This window comes from Hermetia illucens, chromosome 2, assembly GCF_905115235.1.
Source record: "Hermetia illucens chromosome 2, iHerIll2.2.curated.20191125, whole genome shotgun sequence".
Classification (NCBI taxonomy): Eukaryota; Metazoa; Arthropoda; class Insecta; order Diptera; family Stratiomyidae; genus Hermetia; species Hermetia illucens.
The window spans coordinates 13,228,590-13,254,502 of NC_051850.1; the positions used below are offsets into that span (position 1 = coordinate 13,228,590).

The 25,913-nt window shown below is 43.8% G+C and overlaps 1 protein-coding gene across 4 annotated transcripts in view; it reads right to left on the reverse strand.

The window, feature by feature from the left end:
- Window positions 1-25,913, reverse strand: part of LOC119650051 (homeobox protein Meis3-like) — a 101,597-nt gene that overhangs the window by 43,306 nt on the left and 32,378 nt on the right. For all 4 annotated transcript variants that reach the window (XM_038052538.1, XM_038052536.1, XM_038052537.1 and 1 more), the window contains exon 2: window positions 1,258-1,280. The gene's annotated coding sequence lies outside the window, so the exon portion shown is untranslated. The remainder of the gene's footprint in view (window positions 1-1,257; window positions 1,281-25,913) is intronic.

The following is a 25,913-nucleotide window of genomic DNA, read 5'->3' on the forward strand; positions in this document are numbered from 1 at the left end:
GTCTCGATTACCACTTTCCAAAGCTGGCCTTAGTTTTGGCGTTTGTTGGAGAGGCAGGGAGTTCGGGGGGTCGAAAGTGATGATTTATTTAACGGGGCCATTCTCAGAAACCGCCCAATTGAAAAATTTTAAAAAAATCAAAAGGCTGTCATTATATGGTGGCAAGGCTCCGAAATACCTTCCATACCGATATACTTTCAAATAAAGTTGATAATAGTATATTACTATAATTTTCAGTAATTGGCTGCAAAGCCCCCTTTAAGTTCATTTTAGCACCACGAAATTTTGCAGCAGGCTATAATATAGAGCTTAATTCTACCAAGTTTGGTGGAAATCGCACTATTATTAACAAAGTTATAATAGGTTAAAGCTGTCACTTCCTTGGAAATTCAAGATTTTGAATGTCAATATCACCCGAAATTGAATATTCTCACATAATATATGCATCCATTCCAGGGAAAGGAACTTTTTGCTCGTCAATGCATAACTGACGTTCTAGTGCTAACCTCAGACATCCTTGCCTTATGGAATCATACAAAGATCTTACTTTATAGAACCTGTCATACTAAGCTGCCATTTCAAAAATGGACTTCTTTCAACAGCGTTTTCAGGTTTGAAACAAGGAGTTTCCTGTTGTACAGCATACAAATTTGTATAATAAGCTGCAGATTCAAAAAACTCAGCTGAAAAATATCGACTAAAATAGTTTAAGGAAGTTTCCAGTGATACATTTCTAAGATCAGCAGTCAGTTCATCTTCAGGTATGCCTTCAGATGCAGGACGGTTTTCTATGTCCTTATCTTTCCAATCTACATTTGTATCTTTTTCTCTCTACTTTCTCTTCCTCTTCGGACGGATTCCAAAATCAAATGTCCACCCTAGTTTTCCTTTTTCCACTGTAATCCATCATTTTATGGATAATCTATTGATCAGAATTGAAAGTATTTATGTCAATTCTAGTTGCATGAATTGTTGTGGTTGTTGGGGAAAGACATATGAACACATACTTCAAGAAATTTATGGACAGGGTCAAGTTCAATTTTGGTAGTCAGTGCTGAGAATGATTTGTACGATTTTGCCTAATTCAATTCGGGAACTTATAGGGGGTAATTGAAGTTGTTATCGATGTTCAGAATTGCAATTATTAAATTGAAATTCCAATAGAAATAGTGGCTTTACTTGAACTCAGAGATCTATACGAAAGTAATAAATTACAAAGTGATATACAATATTCCGAAAAAAATATTTAATACGTACCAGCATTCTTCGATCCATGAGTCCTGCAAGTAAAACAAAAGCATGACATTAATTAAAACTCTCTAAATTGAAACTATCTAGTTTGTTTGAGAAAATGTTAATTTTCACGTACTTAGTTGTGTATACCTATATTGTATTTGGTAGATATATTAGAGAATTCCGTTCATTATACGATATACGATTCCATTAGGTTCAGTTTCGGTCGCTGACGACAATTCAATTCGGTACTTAATTGAAACCATATAGCACGGAATGCTCCCACAACCCGAATATGTTTTATCAGGTTTCAATACGGTTCAAATTCGTGTGGTTCGGTTCGATTGTGACCGAAAACAAACTAAACCGAATGGAAGCATATATGGGAGAAACTAACCTCATGGTGTATTGTCCGCGGCTGGGCGATAAGAGCGCTATTCCTTTCGCCTTTTGCGGCGCCAATTTGATCAAATAATGCATTCAATAGTGTGTAATAGTCTCTTTGTTCTCACATTTTTTCTACTCGTTTAGTTTAACCAATTATCCTTTTTTATTTCACAATTCCCATCGCGTCCATCATTTAAATGCAATACTTAATACTTCAATCAATTAAATTTTCTTATACAGGGTGCTTACGGTATTTGAGGACATGCATATATGTCGGTATAATTTCCCGAATCCATTATTTTTCGTTTTGCTCTTTTTCAGATAAGATCACACCGATTTAGAAATCTCTAAGTGCCCCCGCTCATTCGTTCATAAGGTTCGCCGTGAATTGGAAGCATCAGGCGACGATACAGAATCTGGTACAAAACGCAAAAAAACGCGTGCGAAGCGCTGACACTGTCCGATCTGCAGAATTTATTCAAAAAGTGCAAATGATCATTGACGAGGACCCTTCAAAATAAATAAGGGCTCTTGCGAGGGAGCTTAATGTTTCTGACCGTCTCATCCATTGACTTGTCCAGGAAGATCTCCGGTATAAATCCTACGTTTCGCGCAGACGACAGTTTATGTCGAAGCAAACACGGGAACAGCGAGTTATCCGATAAAAACGCCTTCTAAACAAAATTAAACACTCTGAAGCGCCTGTGGTGTTATGGTTTTGTCTGATGAAAAAAATGTTGACCAAGACCAAAAGGCCAACCCCAGAAATGGCAGATGTACAGAGGTTCCTGTTGTCATGGACACGAAGTTTCCAGCTACTGTTATGGTTTTGGGTGTTGTGAGCAACAAAGAACAGTGAATTTTGCTGCATACATCGAGGTTTTAGAGACAGTAGTGAAACCCTGGATTGATAGTGTTTGCTATGACAGCCCACACAACTTTCAAAAAGACTCTGCTCCTTCAAACAAAGCGATGGCGACACAAGATTGGATGGCTGAAAATTTCTATGACCACATAACACCGAACTTATGGCCGCATAGCTCCCCAGACCTTAATGTTCTGGATTATTACGTATGGGGCGTAGTTAAGCGTGAAACCAAGAAACATCCTCCTAACACTATTTCTTCTCTGAAGGCTGCAATTAATACCGTTATGGTCAATATGAATAAGGAGCATTGTATTGTATTGTATTCTCTTTAAATCTGAATTTATTCTGAATTTTAGTTTCTTTCGCTCTTCTTTTTAAGGTCTTCTGTAAAACCTTACTAAAATCAGCTTACTATCTGTCTGTCTGCCACACGGATTTTTCGCGATTAACACCAAATTTGGTGGTCGAATTTGAGGGACAAACGGGGGTGAACATTTTTTTTCTACCAAATATAATCATGTTGGGTATCAAATCAAAGGTCCCGGGTAGTAAGTTCCGAAGCCGGTCTTAGTTTCGACATTTGTTGGAAAGGTGAGGAGTGCGGGGGGTTGAAAGTGATCATTTCTTTCATGGACCCATTCTCAGAAACTACTCAATCGAAAAATATGAAAAAAAAAATCAGGAGGCTGCCAGTGTATCGTGTCTAGGCTCGGAAATATCCTCCATATCGATATTTCAAACAAAGTTAATAATAGTTAACTTTTAGTAAAAATTCCATAAATATTATTTGCGCAGCAGCAACATCCTAGATGAAATACCTCGGGAAATCTGGGCATCCCCTACGGACTATGTCACACGCAAGCTGAACTTCACGAGAAACTTTGCTGTGGACCTTCCAACCAGGGCAAAGTGGAAGACCGGCGGCGTGTTGCAAGATTATGACACAGTATTCTTTACGCACGGATCAAAGATGCTCCGTGGAGTTGGCGCGGGGGTTTTCTCGAATACACACAGTGTATCCAAGTCGTATGGTCTCCCAAGTTTCGCCAGTGTATTCCAGGCGGAAGTACTGGCGATATTGGAAGTCTATCGATGGCTGGAGCGAGATTCGAGCCCCAAGCGTAACATAGCTATTCTGACCGACAGCCATCTTCCAGGATGGTGGGACAGTGCAGAGACGCGCTGAACCATCTGGCCGGCACGCTCAAGGTCACCCTCATCTGGATTCCCGGGCATAGGAATGAGCGAGCTGACGGATTGGCCAGACAAGGCTCTGCTCTTGGCAGTCCTTCGGCGAATACAGTCGGGGTTCCGCTGGCGGCTGTCGGGGGCCGAGTCTACTCGCACTACCTAGCAGCCGCGGGCATAAGATGGCGAAAGCTTACGAGCTGTGCCAAGTTAAGGAGAATTTGGCCCGCTTATAATATAGCCCGATCATGAGAGGTCCTGTGCCAGACTCGTGCAAATGCATTCAAGATTACGGCAGCCTGCACGGGACACTGGCCCATAGGGGACCATGCCGCTAGGCTCGGCATACTCTACAATTCGCATTGCCGAAGCTGCGGAGAAGGAAGGGAACCCTAATGAACTTTCTGTGCGATTGCCCAGCTCTGGCGAGAGTCAGGTTGCGGACACTGGATAAACCATTCTTTGGGGACCTCAGAGAGATTTCTAGCTGCAGGGTAGGAGAGCTGCTTTCTTTCGTGAATGCTACGGGCTGGCTCTCAAGATCCGAGCCGGCTGGACTCTGCCTCCCTGGTCCCATAACAACAGTCACGGTCTTAGGAGTTTGTAGCATCAAAACGGCGCACCAAAGCGCTAATTGGGCTCCTCGAAGCGGCCACTGACACCTACCTACGTACCATTACTTGCGGTTTTGACGGCTCCTACACTTGAAAGTAACAAAGCCGAATAACAAAATAGCTTTATCTTCATCTTCGTCTTCATCCTCTGCTGATTGATATCTAACAAACAAAGTTGATATTTAATAATGAGCAGAAATAAAGTCCTCAGTGTTTTACTAAATGTATTCAGTGTTGATAAATATAGGAATACTTTTCAATACAACGACAGAAGCAGGAAATTTCTTCCGCCATCAATCAATAAATTAAATAAAGGAAAGGTCGGAAAATGTTTAAAAAGACATGAGATTTGACGCTAAAGACAAAGAGCGGGGAAAATCAACTCAACTCCATACACTCCTCTAGTCAAAACTATCCAAAAAATGTTAAGTAGGAAAACTGCTTCCAATTACGTCTCTTTCAAAAATGTATACCCTTAAAACATGCTACGCATGAGAAGCGATTACCTTTGTTTGCCCAGCATCCCATCTGCAGTTTATACATACATTTAAAATCTTAATCAACCTTAAACCAACAGAAGTCAGTTCATAATGCTTTCCATGCACTTAATGTCAGTATTCATTTGATAGAACCACTCAAAAGTGTTGTACAAATACCCCGGAAAGTATCTTCCTAATAAGGTATAAAGTATCTCGTTAACAACAACATACGTTTAAGATGTTTTCTACAATATACGCTAGCTCGGATGCATTGAATTGCTTCTGTGAGTGGATGGTCACATTTTTAAATTTCAATAAACGCCAAATATAAACTCATCGAAGACTGCTTGCACTACTAATTATTGGGGTCTTATTAAACTATTTTGGATGAGAAGCAAGAAAAAAACATCTTTTTGTTGTCAGATACTCGACATATATTGGGTAAATAGACTGCTAAAAGCTTGGAAAAGTCGCTAACAGTCCATTATAAGGTGGACTTGGAGAAAAATACTAGCCATGATAGGCATTAGGCATATGTGCGACCTTTGATGAGAATAAATAAAGTGTAAACCTGGTCCATATTAGAAATTCAAAATAAGTGGTTCGTGACTTCGAACTGTGCTAAATAGTAACGACTGATGTTGAGGTTGACGAATGGTCATTTTTCTCATGGACTTAATATAGGAAGAAGGTTTGATTCTAGAATAGACAAGTACTGTACGTCAATTTGTTCTTAAAATGCGAAATTCGTCTGGATTTTTATTAACAAAGTAAGGAAATTTTCCATGGGAAGTTTTACAATTGTTTTACTTAATAAGCTTTTTAGGTCCACATAGAATAATTCTATACGATCCTTCACAGGCCAAAAAGTTACTCCTATTAGACCAAAGATATTACTGGACTTCGTGGTCAATAAAATCAAATGAACCATCATCAGTGACCAAAAAGAGTTATTGATCGCAACCATGTTTACACAACAATTCAGAAACAATCCAAAATAATGAGGAAGTTAAGGAAAGCATACAAACAAGAAAACATTTTTTGTTGAGGATGCTGGGAATTTTGAGTCCGCATCCACTTGATGACGGACCGGACCACTGGGGAAGCAACTTGCTTCCTCTCTTGTGGTCCACAGACTCCTCTTTTTTGGATTTAACACCCAAGTTTTCCAAAAAGTTGACTGACGGTTTCGTCCAGGGCTCCCGAGGCAGAGGTGAGGCAGCGTCTAATGAGTTGCCTCTGCCTTGGACGAAACCGTCAGTCAACTTTTTTAAGAAAAAAATATCTTAGAATTTGCAAGAAAAGCCAATGTTTTATATTAAAGAAGACAAAAGCATATTTAGGAAAGACTCCTCGCTAGATTAAAGTAAAATAGTGAAAAAATATTGAGGGAAATTTACCCAACCTGGTACTGCCAAAATTGAAGGATCTAACCAAGTTTCACCAACGTGACAATGAATGAATGAATTCCGAGAAATTATCGCATTCACAAACTTTCCGACGCAAAATATCGACAAGTAGCTGCTGGGTAGGTCCAACGAACAGGGTGGGCTGGACTCTAGAAGATTCATCATGAGTAGAGAAGACTTTTTCATAAAACTAAAGGATGTTGAGTTTACTTCACCTGATATGCTATTGATACTCCTTTACCTGGGGGAATGGCTACTAAGAAAAAAATTCCATATTCTTGTGTGAAATGGGAAACCGATACACTCATGAAACTTGTTGGGTTATCTCAATGCTTATGCATGACAGCAACTTATCTGACAATCAGTAGACAGTAGAATCCTTACAGAGGCACCCAGAGATGTGGTAGTGGGAAGCATCCCGTCAACCTTCTGGGGTGACCTATTTGATGAAAGAACCGGGAGTGATCTACAGTATAGAAGCTTACTTCCAAAAATTTGGATAAAATTCAACAACTGTGTCCAAAAAGTGAGGCCAATTTTTATTTATTTCAAAATGTGTTTATTTACTCTTCCAAACCTATTTCGTCTTCTTCAAAGTTATCCAATACACTTACGACAACATATTTTCCAATCCTCGAAACAAGAATTCAAATGGCCTCCCGGGGTGGCTTTCAGAGCGCACGATGGTAAATAAGGAAAATACGGTGCTGCAATGTAGCAAGGAACATTATCTTGACGGAAAACCCAAAAATTGTCTGCCCTCCATTCAGATCTGTTTTTGCAAATAGCTTCACGCTAACGACCCATGACACTAAAATAATAATCTTTGTTGACGTCTTTGTCGGATGGAAAGAATGGCGAATGGACAACATGACGATAACCGAAGAAAACTGATGCGTTTTTTCGGTTTTATTTCACCTTGTACACGATATTCACTGGATTGATCGTTGGTTTCCTGGTCGTAAGCAAAAACCCAAATTTCATCTCCAGTAATAATCCATTTCATAACCATGTGCTAGGTTTCTCAGTCAGCCAAAAAATGAAACCTGCTGTTATCGGCTTTGAAAATATAAGTGAACGGCTATGCACTCTACGCTTGTGGGGCAAATTTAGAAACATAAGCCTCATTAACGTTCACGCCCCTACAGAGGAGACTCCAGAGTCGGAGAAGGATACCTTCTACGAGGCAGTAGCACGCGCCCTCGAAACCTGTCCAGATATGATATCAAAATCATACAGCCAAGTAGGGACGGAGCCTGTAACAGCCAAGTAGATACGTCGGCTCCCATAGCTTACATAGGGAAACCGATGATAACGGACTCAATTCGCAGTGTCACACGAAACGGTTGTTGGAAGTACCTGGTTTGCGCGGAAAGCGGTCCACTAATAAACGTGAGCCTCTCCAGATGGGACCACTTTCAACCAAATTGACCACGTGCGGATTGAACGCCGCCACCTCACAGCCTTGATGAATGTCAGAACATATAGGGGGGCCAATATAGACTCGGATCACATAGCGGCATAGCGTTCTGGGCTCGAATTACAAAAACGACAACAATCCCCTGTAACAATTAAGTGAGAGTGCACAACATAGCCCTAAGTAACACCTACAAAGCGAAAATGAATGCCGCAATAACCACAGCTAACAGATGTCTTGGAGATGAAGCATTAACGAATGATTTTCACAACCACCTGAAGAACGTTATCACGAGTAATGGGGAAAAAGGCCATATTGCCAAAGCGTGCAATAGGAACCCCAAATGGTTATTGTGCGTAGGAAGTGAGGGACGGGATTCCCGGCACATTGCCGGAAGTGCTCAATGCCCCGAATTTAGGAAGACGCTGACTTCAATGAAAAAATGAGGTTTATTCAAATAAACCTCGATCATTGCAGGATCGTTCAAAATTTACTCGAGCAGACCACCTACGAATCAAAGATGGAAATTGCCATCATTAGCGAGCCCTATAAAAACCGTCATAGTGGCGTATGGGTTACAGATTCGACCGGTGGAGCGGCGATATGGGCATGCGGTTGACAAGCCATACAATGTACTGGGGGTCAGACATACAGGGGCTTTGTGTGGGCGAAACTAAACGGGGTATATGTTTACAGCTGTCACGCGCCACCAAGCCTGACACTGTCCGAATTCCAGGAAAAGCTTGACAGTCTTGTTCGCGACGCAAGGGGTTGTAGTCCAAGTGTGATTGCTGGTGACTTCAATGCTTGGACTCGTGAGTTGGGTAGCAGAGAGACAAATGCAAGGGACCGCAGTCAATTTGAAGGCTTTTGCACAGTTTTATATCATTCTGGCCAACGAAGCATATGAAAACACCTTTCAGAAAGGAAGGTCTGCCTCAATCGTAGACCTAACCATTGTCAGCCCTGCACTGATACGTGGAATGTCCTGGTGCGTCAGCAAGGACTACACCCACAGCGATCACCAGGCAATCTTCTTTGAGCTATGGGTGGAGCCACCGGGCAGAAGACCATCATGCCCGAAACCGAGACTGGACACTGTGGGCAAAATGCTAGAGCGAGTCATCTATAATAGATTACTCCCGGTTGTCGAGAGCCAGGGAGGTCTCTCAGATCGACAGTATGGGTTCCGTAAAGCCAGATCAACCACTGATGCCAAAGCGTAGTATTAGCAAATATTGCGTGGTAATGGATGTGAGAAATGCATTCAATTCGACCAGTTGGAACCTAATACGGGAATCTCTGGCGAAGATTGATATTCCTACTTATCTTGCAACTATTGTCAACAGCTTTGGTATGACTCTGATGACGGACCCCAGGAGTACGTTATTTCTGCGGATGTCCCACAGGGCTCCATACTGAGCCCACTGCTGTGACACATCATGTACAACGATGTACTTAATCTTCCCCTTCCGGAGTAAGCCACGGTCGTTGGTTACGCCGACGATATAGCGCTGGTTGTGGTCGCAAAGCACCTCAGAGATGCTGAGTTATACTAATGCGAAGCGATCAGTGCTGTTAAGGATTGGCTAGAGAGTTATGGTCTGACACGTGCGGAGGAAAAAACGGAAGCGGTCCTCATCACCAAGCACCGTAAAAGAAATTTTTCTCGTATCCAAATTGGGAATCATATTATCACTTCTAAGCCTGCCATCAAATACTTGGAGTGACGATAGCCGGGAAGCTTAGCGATAAGCAACACCTGGAGTATGCTTATGACAAAACATCCACTGCAAGTGTGGCCTTGGCAAGGATGATGCCGAACGTGGGAGGATCACGGCATGCTTTCAGGTTGTTTACAGCTAGGGTAGTGAGTTCGATCCTGCGTTATGTAGTTCCAGTTTGGGAAAAGGCATTGCAGGTTATATTTAACGCTAACAAACTTAGTTCAATCTACAGAAGAACAGCCCTGAGGTTGTGCTCGGCATTCAGGACTGTCTTAGAGGATGCAGCATTAGTCATTTCTGGAATGATACTCATTGACATCTTGGCAAATGAGGTGACGAATATATATAATGCGAAGTCTATCTCTCCTTTATCGCAGACGAAGAACGCCGAAAGCGAGAGATCTCTAAATAGATAGCAACAGCGCTGGGAAGGGTCGGTGGACACACAGGTTCATCCCTTCCATCAAGGAGTGGTTGGAGAGACGGCACGGTGAGATTATCGCGTGGAGGATATCGCCAGTACCTGTTCAGATTTAAACTAGATACCTCACCCGATTGTCCAAACTGCATTGGAGTCCCAGAGGACCCAGAGCATGTATTCTTCCACTGTCCAAGGTTTGTGGAGGAAAGGAAGAACCTAGAGGAGACTCCAGGAGAGGTGCTCGTACCAGAGAATCAAGTGCGAAGAATGTTAAAATAGCATGTTAGGAAGACTGGGATGCGATCAACTCCATGGCTGGACTTATCCAGAACAAATTGTGAAAGGCAGAGGAGACTAGAAAAGCGCGGTTACGTACGCCGCGTAGAGACGAAAAATGAGCTGACTCCGCCCCATGATGTAACACCGTATGGTCATTCCGCGCAGCTTGGGGGGGGGGGGGGGGGGGTCTGCACGTACCCAGTTTATACGAGCAGGGATCCCTCAAGGTAATACACTAGGCCCTGTGCTGTACCTTATTTTGACTTCAGCCCTGCCTGTAGACCGCAGCCTGACAATCTCGAAATTCACTGACCATACCACGAACCAGTGCAGGACTATTCCCTCTTTGGTCAAGTTTCATTTTCCTATGGTATTTACTCTATTCCAGGAACCATTTATTTTTTTCTTTAGTGAAAGCTATTCATATTATGATTGGAAAATAACATTTTTAAGAGGAACAATCCCAATCCCAATATTTCATCCAATCTTACCGGACTTTCTTTTATAACCAGCTCTTTGCATGTGTTGTAATCCACATGATTTAGAATACTTTTTTGTTAGGAAAGTTATTTGCATTTTGTGATTGGAACAAGATTTTTCATTCTAAAATTCATTTATATTAATAATCATGGTTGTTTTGGTGCTTAACAGAAATTTTCTAATGACTAAGGTGAGAATTTATGAGACTTTAATTCTTATTATCAAACTTGGATTCAGTAAATGAAGCGGTATTCTTTTCAAGTAGCCAATGGAGAACCTTCCAGACTTTTAACTCTTACGTTAAATTCTTTCCAAACTAATAATAGTTTCATATATGATAATATCTTGTGACGCTTTGAATTGATTTCGGTTATTTATGCAGTCTATCAAGTAAGGAGGGACATAATTAATAAGATTCAACTGATAATGTTTAGAAAAGATATTTTTGATTTGACTTATTTTTAACATTTCTATAGATAGTTCACGGAACCGTATTTTTATACATTTAGTATCAGATATGTATCTAAGATTCACGGGGAAAGAACAATGCTGAGTAGGGTCGAGGTGCTCTTCAGACATTCATCAGTGGCTTGACTGTAGCTTTCCATTCGTTTTATTAAATTCCAGTGGTCGGCCATTGAATTCCTTTGCACTTTTCCGCATATTAATAACTCACATTTGGCTCGTGTCAATCAACTTGCTAATGGGTAGCGATAATGATGTTTGGCATCGATTAGAACGAGATTGATGAGCACTACGAACTATCAAATGGAGAATAATAAACACAAGTATCAAATCTGGACCTCTCAGTTGTTACGTAAATGAATCTAAAAACACATGTGGAAAGCACTGCATCCATCGGGGAACATGGCTTTAATTTTCATTAAGGAAAATATTATGAAACCAATTTAATCGGACATTTAGCGGATCTTGGGAAAATGTCGGTAGCGGATATTAATTTCATGGCACATCTCCTAACTGCTTTCCACCAAAAACACTTTGTGCTAAGTGAATTCTGTTTGAAGTACATTTATTTTTAAGCCTCGCCGGCATCCTAACAAAATAAAATGATAATCTATGTTTTGAATTTAGCAATAATTTCCCCCATAACTGGCTGTGGATGAAATTTATTCACAGCTGGAATAGATAATAGATCGAATGGCCCCAGCATGATACGATTATAATGTGAAATGTTAATGTAAAGCAGCAAACACAAATATTTCTAGGTGGATGTTTTGACTAGTGGTCAAGTGTGAGAATGAGTGTTGTATGATTTCGATTTTCAATTAGGGAAGCGATAAAATATTGAGCGAAAAGGAAATTAAATGCTTTGTATTTGGGTTAGGAATAAAAAGCTTAAACGCCTCTTGACAATATTGGATACAGAAAATCCTCAATCGAGGAAACGTAGTTATCTATGATCGCAGGGAAACAGAGTGTCAACCATAAAGACGGGGTGGAAATAGGTTTTCTTTCAGCCCCACGCTGGTAGCAAGGTGTATGGAGTATAAATAGCGAAGGCTTCTCCCAAAATTTTGGAATTAACCTAATTGTGGTCAAGCTCCTACTCTCGAGAGGCCCGGTTTCGAGAAAACTGCGAAAACCCAGGAAGAACCAGCACCTTATCTTTCCTTCTTGGCAGGCCTCTTGATAGCCAAAGACAGTATATGGTAGGTATGAATTTTCCCTTTTCTTTGGTATTTTCAGCCCTTTCAGTCAGGTAGTAAGGTCCAGTGTGATGATAATGAAGCTGAAGCACCGTCTCAGTAAGCTCTGAGACTGTGAATGCCTTATAACAAAGAAGTGGGGAGGTGAACTATAAACTGGAGTGGGAACACCTTAATAGCATAGAGTCAATACGCTCACCTCGAACAATAAAGTCTAGATACTCTGGGATCCGGATTGGACAACGAGGCACTGAACTTTTTTGTTGAATCGGCACGGAATTCATGGTTATAACACTAAGGAACAAAGAGGAACGGCTGAGGGAACTGTACTGAACGAACTTGCAAGGAAGGGAGCAGCACCTAGAGAAATGGGCCGATGCGCTCAGAGAATTATTCAAACCTTTCCCGGAAGATCACAGTTGGAATACCCATGGGTCGTTGCAAACTAAAGGAATACCCATGGGTCGTTGCAAACTAAATTATCACTTGGGGGAAGTTAGAGATATCTGCGGACACCCTTTGCAGGTTGTGAGGCGGCTTGTGGTGCGACCGACTGAATTTTAAGGAATAGGCACCCAGGCGGTCCTCGCGTGCGTTACAGGCTCTAGCTGCCGCCGCTGACAAAGTGTACGAGGTGCACGCGCGTCCTACATTATGTCATAGAGCACCTCTTGGCCGCTCTTGTTGCGAGCATGGTCGAATTGAGAGCGACGTGGAACGCTAAGCTTTCGATTGGTAGGTCGCGAGCTTGCTCATGGTCCACCACCCGAAAAGGGCGATCGGGTAGCCGGTCGTCTGGACAACCCACGGACCCAGGCATATGTTGGTACCAACGTAGATTCGGGAATGAAGCTATAAGATGTACACTACCGTGTAACTTCGCGGGGGGTCCTGGCGACGGCCACCCAAAACGAAGCGCCACGTCGCCTCAGGATCCTCTCAGCAAGCGCAGCTACCTTGTGGATACCGGCGCGGAGGTTTCGATTCTTCCCGTGTCCCGACACCACTGATTAATACCACAAAATTTTAAACTCGCAGCAGCGAACTCCTCAAAAATAAATACCTACGGGTACAGGCAAGTGGACGTGAGTCTGGGCCTGTGTGGGACATTTTCGTTGTTGTTCATCCTAGCGGATATCGGCTTCCTCATTTTAGGCGCAGACTTCTTGTGTCAGTATGGGTTGCTAGTGAACCTGCAGAACAGGTCACTTATAGAACCCACAACCAGCCTTGGAGGAAGGTGCCTCCCCTACCACCCCAGAAGTTGGCTATAGCACGGAAAGAATTCGAGCAACTAATTCAACAGGGTATCTGCCGACCTTCAGACAACTGTTGGTCATCACCACTTCATATGGTCCCTAAGCCAAACGGCGAATGGCGCCCCTACGGGGACTACTGAAAACTAAACGCCAAGACCATTCCAGACCGATACCCCATACCACACATCCACGACTTTGCGCACCATTTCGCAAACTGCCGCATCTTTTCGACCTTGGCCAAGGCTTATCACTAAATCCCTGTAGCCCCCGAAGATATACCAAAGACGGCAATATGAACACCCTTTAGACTCTTCGAGTTCACGCGGATGACTTTTGGGCTGTGCAACGCGGCGCAAACCTTTCAAAGGTTTATCCATTCGGTCCTTGATTTCTGTTTCGTATACCTGAATGATGTTCTGGTCGCTTTTTCCTCAGAGTCTGAGCATTTGATCCATCTCGAATGCATTTTCCAACGTCTCCTTGAGGCCTAACTAGTCCTAAATTTGCAATGCAAGTTTCTCTGCCATTCCATTACCCCTGACGGAATCCAACCCAACCCAGGCAATGCGCAAGCAATTTCAAACTTCCCGCAACCTAAGACAGTGAAAGAGCTGCGGAGGTTCTTAGGCATGCTAAGCTTTTATCGTCGTTTCCTGCCCAACGCCGCCCAACACCAGCCTGTTTAAAACGCGTACTTGTCTGACTCCAAAACAAAGGACACACGAGTGATTGTGTGGTTTGAAGAGGTTGTCCAGGCGTTAAAAAACCCCGACAGCAACTAGTTGATGCTTCACTCTTGTCATTCCCTCAACAAGATGCAACCCTAGTCGTATTCGTTGATGCCTCTGATGTCGCAGTAGGCACTGCTCTTCACCAAAAGGTGAATCAAGTCTGGCAACCGTTGAGTTTTTTCTCTAAGCAGCTAAACTCCGCTCAACAGAACTACAGCACTTACTATCGAGAACTGCTTGCCGCGTACTTGAGCATCAAATACTACCGTTTCTCCCTAGAAGGCAGGCCGTTCACAGCGTTCACGGATCACAAGGCTCTAATGTATGCTTTAAAACAAAAGCCGGACAATTCATCCGCCTCGTCAGCTTCGATGCCTGAGCTTCATAAGCCAGTACACTTCTGACATACAGCATGTGTCCAGCAAGGACAACATAGTTGCTGACGCTTTGTCACGTATCTTCGAAGTAGGCATCTCCGCTTCAGTCGACTTCCCGGCTATTGTTAAGGTACAAGAAAATGACGCAGTACTTCACGGCTTCAAGTATAACCCCAAATACAAATTTCGAGAGTTGCCTATTTTCGGCTCAAACCTCACTATTTTCTGCGAAGACTCGGGGAAGGGACCTCGGCCATACATTTTGGCCACTATTCGCAAGGAAGTGTTCCATGCAGTTCACAATTTGGCGCACCCAAGCATCAGGAAAACGAATCGGTTAGTTGCCGGAAAATATATCAGCTCCTGGGCCAGAGAGTGCAACGCGTGCTAAAAGTATAAGGCATGTAAGAAAAGAAGTGAGCTCATTCCCTCGAACGACCAAGCAGTTCCACACGATCTATCTCGACCTCATAGGCCCTTTGCGAGATTCGCACGGCTTGAAGTATTGCCTCGCAATCATCGACAGGTTTGCGCGGTGGCCTGAAGCAATACCTTTGGCTGACATTACAGCACAATCTTGTGCTGAAGCCCTCTGTCGAGAGTGAATCCCGCGCTTTGACGTCCTGGCAGTGATAATCACAGAATCATGGCCCACGACGATCCCTCCTGGATGCAGGTCTTGCCTCTCGTCGTACTTGGCCTACTTTGCTGCCAGCCAAACGGAGCTGTGGTACGGGGAGAGTCTGAGGCTCTCGGGCGACCCGATCTTTGACAGAAGATTGAGTTTCACAGACTCAGTATTGCTGCGTTTGCTGAGAGAAAACTTGAAAAGAATCAAACCGACCCCCCCACCCGCGGTAGCCAGCGCACCCAACGAGCTCGACAAATGTACGCACGTCCTGGTCACGACGGATGCCGTCCGGAAGCCGCTACAGCCGCTCATATCGTGTGTCCGAGCGGGAAAGCATTTTTTCCAGCTATCTAGGCTAAAATCACTCTTTCCATCTGACACAACTCCTGACCAACGGCCTGTACGCTTTAACATTTGATTGAAGCCACATTCCGGGTTGAGTCGCTAAAAGCCCAGGTTTCAGATGGGTGCGGAGTGATGTAGCGCAACAGCCTGAATTTTAATTTTCTATGCGGAAGTGCAGCTACCGCACAACAGATGCCACCACTAGAATTCTTCACACCGCGTGGCCATGCCCGAAAACTGAGTCGACTGGAGAAAAACCCGGACTCGTCCAGTCTTTAGATAGCCACGAGTAAGCACGAAGCTCACACATCCTAAGAACTTAATTGTGTTGCAATAATTTTAAATAGAAATTGAATTGATTTTAAATAGAAAGTTTTTGGAGATTTAATTGATTTTTAAAAAGGAAAGTTAACGAAATTGGCTAATTAGAATAACAAAAAAGAGAATAAAATCACTCCAGCCGAGCTTTGACATCCATAAGGCCGACAAACTAACCGAAGGCGTAGACTTAAAAACACTACAGGTTTATGAAACGTCCCCGGGAAAATGCTCGAAAAGCTCATCAGGATTAGACTTGCTGAAATGATCCGCGCTGCCAGGGACTTACCTCCAATGCAGTCCGGGACCAGAACAGGGAGGATCTCGACGAATAGTGCTCCTTATAACGCTTAATGTCAGAAATACCTACAATTCCATAAGATAGAGAGATATGTTAGGTACATTAAAAAACTCATTTCATGTGCCAAAATATCTCTTGCGGATATTGAGGAATTATCTGAAAGATCGCTTCCAGCTCTATCAAACGCTAGAGGGCCAGAGCATCGAGATCACGTCGGAGGTAGCACAGGGATCCATCCTAGGGGGGACCTCTGGAATATTTCCCACGATAGTCTGCTAAGACTCGACATGCCAGAGGAGTCGCCCCTGGTCTGTTATGCAGACGACGTTGCGGCACTTTTTGTCGGACGCACTGTTGTTCGTGCAAAGTAGACTTGTGCTAGAAAAACCGGAGCAGTTACCTTGACCAGGAAGGAAATCCCGACTCTGGGTCCCATATCGATCAGCGAGTTGACTGTAGGGTTAAAACCAGTTGTTAAATACCTCGGTTGGATGCTCGACTCGAAGATGAGCTTCTTCGAGCAAATAAAAGCAGCATCGGACAGAGCCGCAGTTGGAGTCTCGGCCTTGAATCAGTTAATGGCGGGAGTGATCCCGATTGCCCTCCTTGCTAAGGAACGTAAAGCTATCTACAACCGCAAGGGCGAAGATTTAAGAGAGGTGATTTCATGTGAAGGACGTCGACGCACTTACGTCACTTACGGATTGGCAACTCTCTTGGCAAAATGAGCCATTGAGGTAGATTGGCTGCGCGGCTCATCGACAATTTAGATCCATGGCCATAGCTGGACCGAATGCATGGTGAGATCGATTACTTCCTTACCCAACTTCGAAGTGGGCATGGAGGTTTTCAGTTTTACCTGCACAGGATTGGGAGGATGCGATCTCCTGATTGTGTGTTCTGCAATGGAGTAGTGGACGACGCTGAACACACCTTTTTCTCTTGTGGAAGATGGGATGGTTTCGTCAGCAGCTTTATGCAGACACATGGGAGCTCTTTCCAGACAACATTGTCAGAGAGATGCCGAGGAGCGTTGGCAGATGGAGTTGTGTTGGACATTATGTTCGGGCTCTTTTTATTGCGAAGAAGACTGACTTCGACCGTAGACAGAGGGAGCGGATGGAAGGAGGTTTCCTGAATTAACAACTCCCTACCTTTCCTCTCCTCCCGTTGGTGAAACTAATTCCCTGACTTGAACGCTCCCAAAGCCGGGAGAGTGAACGGGGGGAACAGCCCGAAGTAATGTGTCAAACGGTTCCAGGCTAGTTCTCTGATGACAGGGAGGTGTTTAGTTGGTAGTCCGACGGCGTACTAGTGCGGGAGTTCAATACTCTGTGTGTAAACGCTTTAACTTATCCTACCCCCAGACCCTGCCTCAGATGGTGAAATGGTATTGACCAGAAAACTTTTAGATCCATCGAATTAATGGATCTCAGGACAAAAGCGGGATGGAGTTGGAGTTCCTTGCTAAAGCAGGCCTAAACAGGATACCGGTTGTTGCACCGTTGATGATGATGAGATTTTTTTTTGGTCATAGAGGCTCATTTTTTGCCACTTTGTTCTATTACAACTGTTGAGTTAATGTGCTGTTGCTCATTCAGTCTATTTATAATTAATTTGACTCACTGGAAACAATTTTTACTTATGCTTTTTTGAGTGCGGTGCGCCAAAATTGAGACCTTAAAAGCTTGACAATTGCAAAATCGCCAGTAGTCGAATATCACATCGTGGTTGAATGATGAGAACTGACTTGTCGGAAGTAGTAATTCGCGTTTTCATTATTCATTCTGACTGCATAAAGCATTCTATTTGCATATTTTAAAATGATTATACTCATGAGCATGCATGTAAATCTCAAAACTGCCGTCAGACTGGTCGATGCAAAAAATGAATACTACTCTACCATATAAGGTACAAATCATACCACGTTACTCCAGTAAGGGTTCCCAGTTAAAACTCATTTCAACTTGAGTCTTTACGACCACTTTCCCCTTGCAAGGCAAGAAAAAACCCATTAACTTTATTATCTTTGGTTGTATCTTGAATACTTATCTGGTTGTTTGTGCTGAAGGTTGACAGTGACACTTGCAAGATAACTTAAATCCACTGCAACGAACGTAGAATCCATATCGTAAATAAATCGCTGCTGAGAAGGAAAAAAAATCAATCAAACGTGGCGTTCGCTGAGAGATGTCTTGTTCCATTTATTGTAGCGCACCCACGAATGAAAACAACATCAATGCAAGGCGAATGTCTCGTTAAACAGCACGTCTGGACTGGGAGAATCCACTTTATTGTCATTAAGCACGTAAGAATGGTGTAAAAATGCAGTTACCATCGCACCCCTGCTGCAGAAACAACGACAGATTAGATAAATTTAGAAAAAATCACAATTTTGATTCGTTTTGGTTTTTGCTTCCCTTGTTGTTGTGTATTGATTATTTCAGGAGGGCGTAACGTAATTTGTCGCGTCTGGCTGAAATGTTTGTTTAAGTGATTTGTCGTGATTAATTTTGAACTTGAAGGGAAGTTGCACTATGCAGGGTGCAAAGTGCTTAGAAGTGCTCTCTCAAGTCGATATGGTATGACGAATAAAACCGAACATCCCCCAACCCTTCAACTGGGACCCACTGCTTCCCACTTTTTGGTACAATTATAAAAATCTGATGTGATTAGAAATGGAAATGTCAATATGTCCTTTAGTGCCTTTTGTTGAAGGAACAGTAGCTTTAGTGTACACAGTCCTTCCTCGGCTATCGGTTGCACATTGGCAAATTTATAGGAGGTTGTTATAGCGGAAGGGCTATAATCGAAGAAACAAAGAAGAACTGAATGAGGGGTTCCCACAATACTGTTTCCAGAAGGTACTTAATCCTTTAAGTTTCAATCTTTACATAAAATGCGGTTACATCGGTCAGACTTTGCTTTTTTGCTTACTCGTGTAAAGCACTACTGGTGGGAACCAGATAACCAGCAACAAAACGACAGAAAATAACGTTTCATAAAATAAACTCCTGAGGAAGTCCTAGCAAGACAAATTTCTTTTCCCTGCTGCCTATCTGTTTTCTGGCTGTCCGAAGGCCAGGTAGAATGAGTGGCAGGACCTGCGACCAAAAAGGGTCATCTTGGGCCACTATAGCGACCTTCAGCCTCCTGTGCCACCTTTCGAGCATTCCACTGGACTTCCAGTGATACCCGGTTGTCCGGCGACGTTTGAAGCCGAGGAGTTTGCCCAACTCTGAGAAAAGGGAAGACTCAAATTGCATTTCCTGGGGTTAATTATAATTAGCGGCACATCAAAACGTGCAATCCATTTTCGACAGAAGGCCTCTGCACAATGTTGTACAGTAATGTCTTTCAGAGGTATCGCTTCAGGCCACCGCGTGAACCTATCGATGATTGTGAGGCAACACCTGAAACCGTGCAAGTCTCGCAAAGGGCCAATGATGTCGAGGTGGATTGTGTGGAAACGTTTGGTAGATCGAGGGACCACTCCTACCTCTTTCCTCACATGCTTTGTTATCTTGCACTTCTTACTTGCGATCCACTGTCTGGCCCGAAAATTAATGTCCTTGTTCGTTGTCTGAATGTCTGGGTGCGCCAGATCGTGAGCGGCGTGAAAAACTTTCGGAAATCGGCCGGAATATATGGCCTTGTCTGAGATTTCGTAGTATATATTGGTTGTTGAGCCGAAGAAAGGAACCTCGCAAAATCTGTATTTGGAGTTGGTCCTCAAGCTCTGAAAGACTACGTTGTCCTCCTATGCCTCGGCGATTACCGGAAAATCGACGGTGACCTCTGCAACAAGTGACAAAGCGTCAGCAACCGCATTATTTTGCCAGACACGCGTTAAATTTCGGAAGTGAACTGGCTGATAAAGCTCAAGTGCCGAAGTTGGCGAGGGGAGGCTTTGTCGGACTTTTGTTTCAGAGCAAATATGAATGGCTTACGGTCCGTGAACAATGGGAATAGCCTGCCTTTAAGGGAATATCGGAAGTATTTAATTACTAAGTACGCTGCTAATAGCTCAGGATCATAGGTGCTGCAGTTCCGTCGAGCGGCATTTAGCTATTTGGAAAAGAAGCTCCACGCCTGGCAAATTTGACTCACTTTTTGTTGAAGAGCAGCATCTACGGCAACGTCTGAGACATCGACAGATACGGCTAGATGCATCTTGCTGAGGGAATGCCAGAAGTGTAGCATCCAAAATCTCAAATGCCTGGACAACCTCTGGGAACCACACAATCAGACGGGAGTGATTGGTTTTCGGCCCAGAAGAAACGACGATAGAAGTTTAACATGCCTAAGAACCTTTTCAGATCCTTAATAGTTTCCGGAAGCGGGAAGCTCGAAATCGCTTGCACCTTGACTGGGTCCTTTTAGGGTTAATCAAGTGGCCGAGAAATCCCACCTGCGACTGAAGGAAATTGCATTTTACAACGATGCGCGAATACGTGTATCGGCGATGTCTTCAAAACGGTGGAGAAAGTGCTGGATGAGCAAGATGAGATTTTTCCTGATGACCTAAGGGAAGATATAGGCTCGGTGAGGAATCTGCTATGTAGATCCAATAGCAATCCATAGTGGCACAGGAAATCTGCGCTTAAGATGGATATGCAGATGCCCGCGATAATGAAGCGCCAAAAAAACACTCGTCCAAGTCCTAAACTCAAATCTACCTGACTGTAGCCATAAGTGCCCATTGGCGAAGAATTTGCAGCTGTAAGTTCTTATTTATTTTTTTATTAAATTATGATGCTGGGATATCGGAAGAACCGAGACTTCAGCGCCTGTATCGACCAGGTAGTTGCGCCGGATCAAGGGGTCATAGATTATGAGGTGACGTGATACTGCATTTCGGGTAGCAGTCGCCAGAACTCCAGGCAAGTCTGTCAAGTTTGGTGAGAAATTGCTGGGGCTGGTAGGTTTCTTAGTTTTTTCAGCGAACCTACGATGGTACCAGCATGCCCCGGTACTTGCCGAAGGTCCCAACGACCTACTATCCGATCTCCACTTTCGGGAGGCGGATCTAGACGTTGATCTGTTCCTACTCTCGGAACGCAAAGCACCTACGACCTCTGCCAACTCAAAGTCGGTGGCTGTTAATGTTACCACCATCTGCTGCAGCTGAGCCACTTCGCCTGGGTTGTCGCGAGACACCTCACCAACTATGGGTTGCACGTGGACCTCAAGAATTTTGTACGTGATGTGGGCTAAAATGTCCAGAGATCCCGAACCCGCACGTTAGCACGTGTGGATGGTCTGTGTGCTCTCCGGGAACCTCTGTAGCAACAAAGACTGTAGCAGCTCGGTGTCGACTTTGTCACTACCCATCTGCTTCATTTTACACAGCACCGTTGACTCTGTCAGTAAGTGGTTCAGGTTAACCGTCTAACTTACTGACAGGCGTTCTATGAGCTGCTATTTTAGTTGAATATAAAAGCAGTGCACGAGGACGTCGGAGAGAAGCTCAACCGCCTCTTCGTACAGCTCGACCAGCGCGTAATTGAAACAAACGGCATTCGCTGTGACACCAGTCAAAGTGAATTGGGCCTCGAGCTGGGAAACCATGCTGTCGGGCTCCTACACCAAAACGGTGGCGCCCGTACGACCACAGTAGTTACCGAGGGACCTGACTCTATTCCGAAGGACTTCGTTAGCGGATGTGAACAATCCACAAGAGAAGAGTGGAATGAGTAGAGAAATGAGCACAAAGAGCAGAGAAGGAAAACAGGTTTGCACAATCTCTTGCAGAGCTCTTTTTATATAGTATTTGTTAAAGAAAAAGAAGAAGCGCCGACTCTTGCGGCCTGACGAGTTTTAGTTTAGTATTACCGGAAGGACATACGATGGATGGCACTTCTATGTTTACATGGCATATAAGGGTATCGCCATGATTTTTTGACTAGTTAGTTTCTGAGAATACTCTCTTAATTAGAGAAGAAGAAGTGAGTGAGGATAAAAGAGTCACATTTTCTGACGTTTAGCGTTACATCATTAGTCGAGCACCAACGAACCAGAGTGTCTAGGTTAGATTGAAGGGAAACATAGTTCATCGGCGATGATATAACGGAAAACCGCTTAAGGTCGCCGGCATAGAGCAAACAGGGATAAGTAAGGAGGGGGAAGGTCGTTGATAAAAAATAAAAATAACAAAGGGCTCAGAATAGATCCCTGTGGGACGCAGTGGAGGGGGAGAAGGAGCGAGAAGTGCAGCCATAGAAACAGACGCAGCAGGATCGGTTGGAAAGGTAAGAGGCAAGCCATAAAATGATTCTCTTCGAGGATTCTGTTGAAAATAAGAGATAGGGGAAAGGAGATAAACTTACCAGTTACCAGTTTTGAGTAAAAAAAAGAGTTGGAGGACCATGGTAGCTAGGTCCGACATTGGCATTAAGTTTGCCAATGAGGTACTCGACAAGGAGAGAGGTAGGCGATACGGAGCAGGCTACATCCACCATCCGGAAGGATTCGGAGGAAAGAGGGGGAATATAGACTGAGGAAAAGTAGGGGCAGAGTAAATCACAAGATAGTTGGTGGGAGTTCGCTGAGGAGCCAGAGAATTTAATGGACGGAGGGGATAGCTGGGCAGGTCAGTGAGAGTTGCGAATGTGGGACTAGAAAGGTTTAAGATTTCCGCGCTTTAGTGAGTCTTCAACGCTGGTCAAATATTCGTTTCTGGACTTACGTATTAAGGATTTGACCGATGAACGCAGAAATTTGAAAAAAACTAAGTCAGCGTAGGTTCTAGAAGACAGGAACTTCTTCCTCGCAGTGTATTTTTGATGTAGTTTTTTGTGGACTCCAGTGGTAAATCAGACAGTACAAAGTAAGAGCGTAACAACTTAGGAGAGGAGGGGACATAACAAGGAAGAAAAAGATCAGATAAAATGGTATAGGAGGCGTTGAGTGCTTGGTTACATGTTAATCGAGAGAGGAGGGGAGTTGATTGCCGCTAGGGCTGAGTTCAGACCTTCGAAGTTCGCCTTATGAAAATTGAACTTGGTAGGCTTGCGAGCGACAGGAGAGCAGGGTGACAGGAGAGCAGGGTGACGGGAGTTGGGGGATTGGGAAAGGCAAAACACAGGAAAGTTAGAGAGGACAAAGTCAAGAGTGCGATCTAAGTGGTTTCTAGAAAGGTTAAACTGGAGGGCGCCACAGGTGTACATGAAAGTGGATAGAGGAACGGAAGGGTGGGTGGAGTTATTAGGGAGGGAGGGAAAACCAGGAGAGCATGGGAGGATTAAAATCGCCACAGAGGATGAAAGGAAGCGAAGGAAACAAAACGATTAGGACCTCTGATAATCTGTCAAAGAAATCATCATACAGAGAAGGCGGACTGAGGCAGGGAAAATATACACACGATATGTTTGACAGAATGACTCGTATGGTGACAGAGTCTTAAGTGAAGGAGGAGGAGAAAAAGATGATTTCGTCACGAAGAGGAAACTGAACAGCGATTAGGGCACCTCCGCCGGTTGACTTATCAAGCGCAGCGCAATCTCTGTCACAACGAAAGATAGAGTAACCTTCGACGAGCTCAGAATATAAAATCCTGTCATCCAGCCAGGTTTCAGAAATGCAGATGACGTGATGTTCGAATGCTAAGGCAGACAGTTTGAAATCCGACAACTTGGGCCTTAGACCCCTTACATTTTGATAAAAGAGTGTAAAGTTGTCGGAATCATTTAAGTTCGGCAAGGCAGGTGGGCGGGCCAGAAATTTTCACGAAGCTTAGTCCTCTGATAAGGCTTGACGAAGACCCCCGTGGCCAAAAGGAAGATTGGACGATAGCATCGAAGACATGGGGATATATCACTTTGAAGGAAGCCATCACTCGGTCAGGAGAGCCATCCTTCGTCAGCTTCACACATAAGAGAGGTGACAAAGTTGAGTTGGCAGAAGCAAAGCTAATTCAACTTTGTCACCTCTCTCATATAGGCCAGAATTTCGTCGGACGTGGTGGAATACCCCAGCCTTGACATGAACAGTAGTTTCGGCGGCGAGGCGACGTTCAATTGGGGCCGGATGAGATCGGAAGGGCCTGCGTTTTGCACAGAAGGAAGTTGGGGGTGGTGTTAATGCAGCGACAGTAGTCGTCAGAAGTACGTAGCGCAGCCGATGCTGATTAGGGAAAATGTACCTCGGATGGAGGACGATTTTTCAGTTGGCTAGCGGACGTCGTCGGGCTGATACAATCTTTTATAGACGCAGTGGAACAGGGCGTGGCAGTTAGAGGCAGAGAATTAGTCGAACGGGGCGACTTAGGTATGGCACCAGTATTGTTGGCCGCAGTCGCCGGCAGGGTATAAGCTGAGTCAGTCAGCGGCGTCTCAGGAACTGAGGCTGCGCTGGTGCTCGATGAAGCAGCAGCTTAAGGGAGTATCGTAGCAGGCGTTACAACGATAGATTCAAGAATTCACTACCCGTTCACCGACAGCACCACCGAAGCGAAAGTCACATTTTTACCTCCTTCGTAGCCGTCCGCTTTTCTCTGGGGTGTGAGTAAGGCGTGTTCTATTCAACGGAATTACTCCTAATATTAATATTACGGTACATTTTTCATATATTAGACTATTTTAAACTCCCTTTAATAAGGACTGTATATTTATATTACCTTTCTTCGCCAAAGTTCCCAATTTGCTCTTTCATCTTTAAATGTTCGTTTTCAGGAAGTAGACATGCTAAGAACGATCCAAATCCAATGCTAAATGTATACATAGACCGTCCCCTCCCCTTCCTCTTTCTCAAAACACAATATCCCAGCTGATACCATTAATGAAACTTCTCCCAAAAGTACAATAACTACAAAGTTGCCGAAAATCGCTTCTTAAATTCGTCATGGCAATAAAGTAACCATTTCAACGGCAGTGACAAGCCGAAAACTCGATATTAAATTTGAAATTTTTCATCGTTCTTGATTACGATTTGAAGAGCTTGACGATGACAAGCAAATGGCTACACTAAGAAAATCGCCACAGACTCATGTACAAATCTTTTAACGAACTTGCCTATCTTGTGCACGTCAAAATCCGAATTTAACCCAATGTCGTCGTACGATTTGGCCACAAAAGCATCTTAACTACTCCATTAAGTCGAAGGAAAAAGCAAAAAACACAAATAAGCATTTAAAGGCAGAAATCAAAAGAGTACTATTACTGCCACTCGAGAAATCGAACCGAAAAGCTGATATATGGAGTAATGGGCCGGGTGGATCCGATACTATGGTGTTGTGGATGACAGGGTATCGATGTTTTTCCTTCTACAGAGAGAACTGTATCTTGAAGGATTTAACCAACTGATAATCCCAAACTTTAAGCAGTTTCAGATTGAACCAGAAAACAGCATTTAGTTAAAGTTAAGGAACTCCGTGAGAAGTTAGAACTACTACTGATTACCATAACAGAGCCTGAATATCCTTGAAGAAGGAAGCTGCAATTTGGTATACTTGGTCAGCAAGTTACTTCCTCAGAAAGCAACTACTTACTCTTATGATATAGTTCAGAATGTCACTGAAATATTACATCCCCAGAAGCCCAGAACACACTGGTCAAAGGGAAATTAGGGAGTTCATTATTGACCCATCCACCTCTATCTATGGTGATACCCACAGATTATCGGCTATCCACACTGAGTCTGCTAATAGAGATAAACGAAGGGTTTCAACTGCATCCATTAAAAGGCGATCAATACACTTTCACTGCTCCTCCAACTTGGCAACAATCGAACTTAGTATTCTCCATTCAACCCCAACCCTGCATAACACAAACAGAATATTTGCG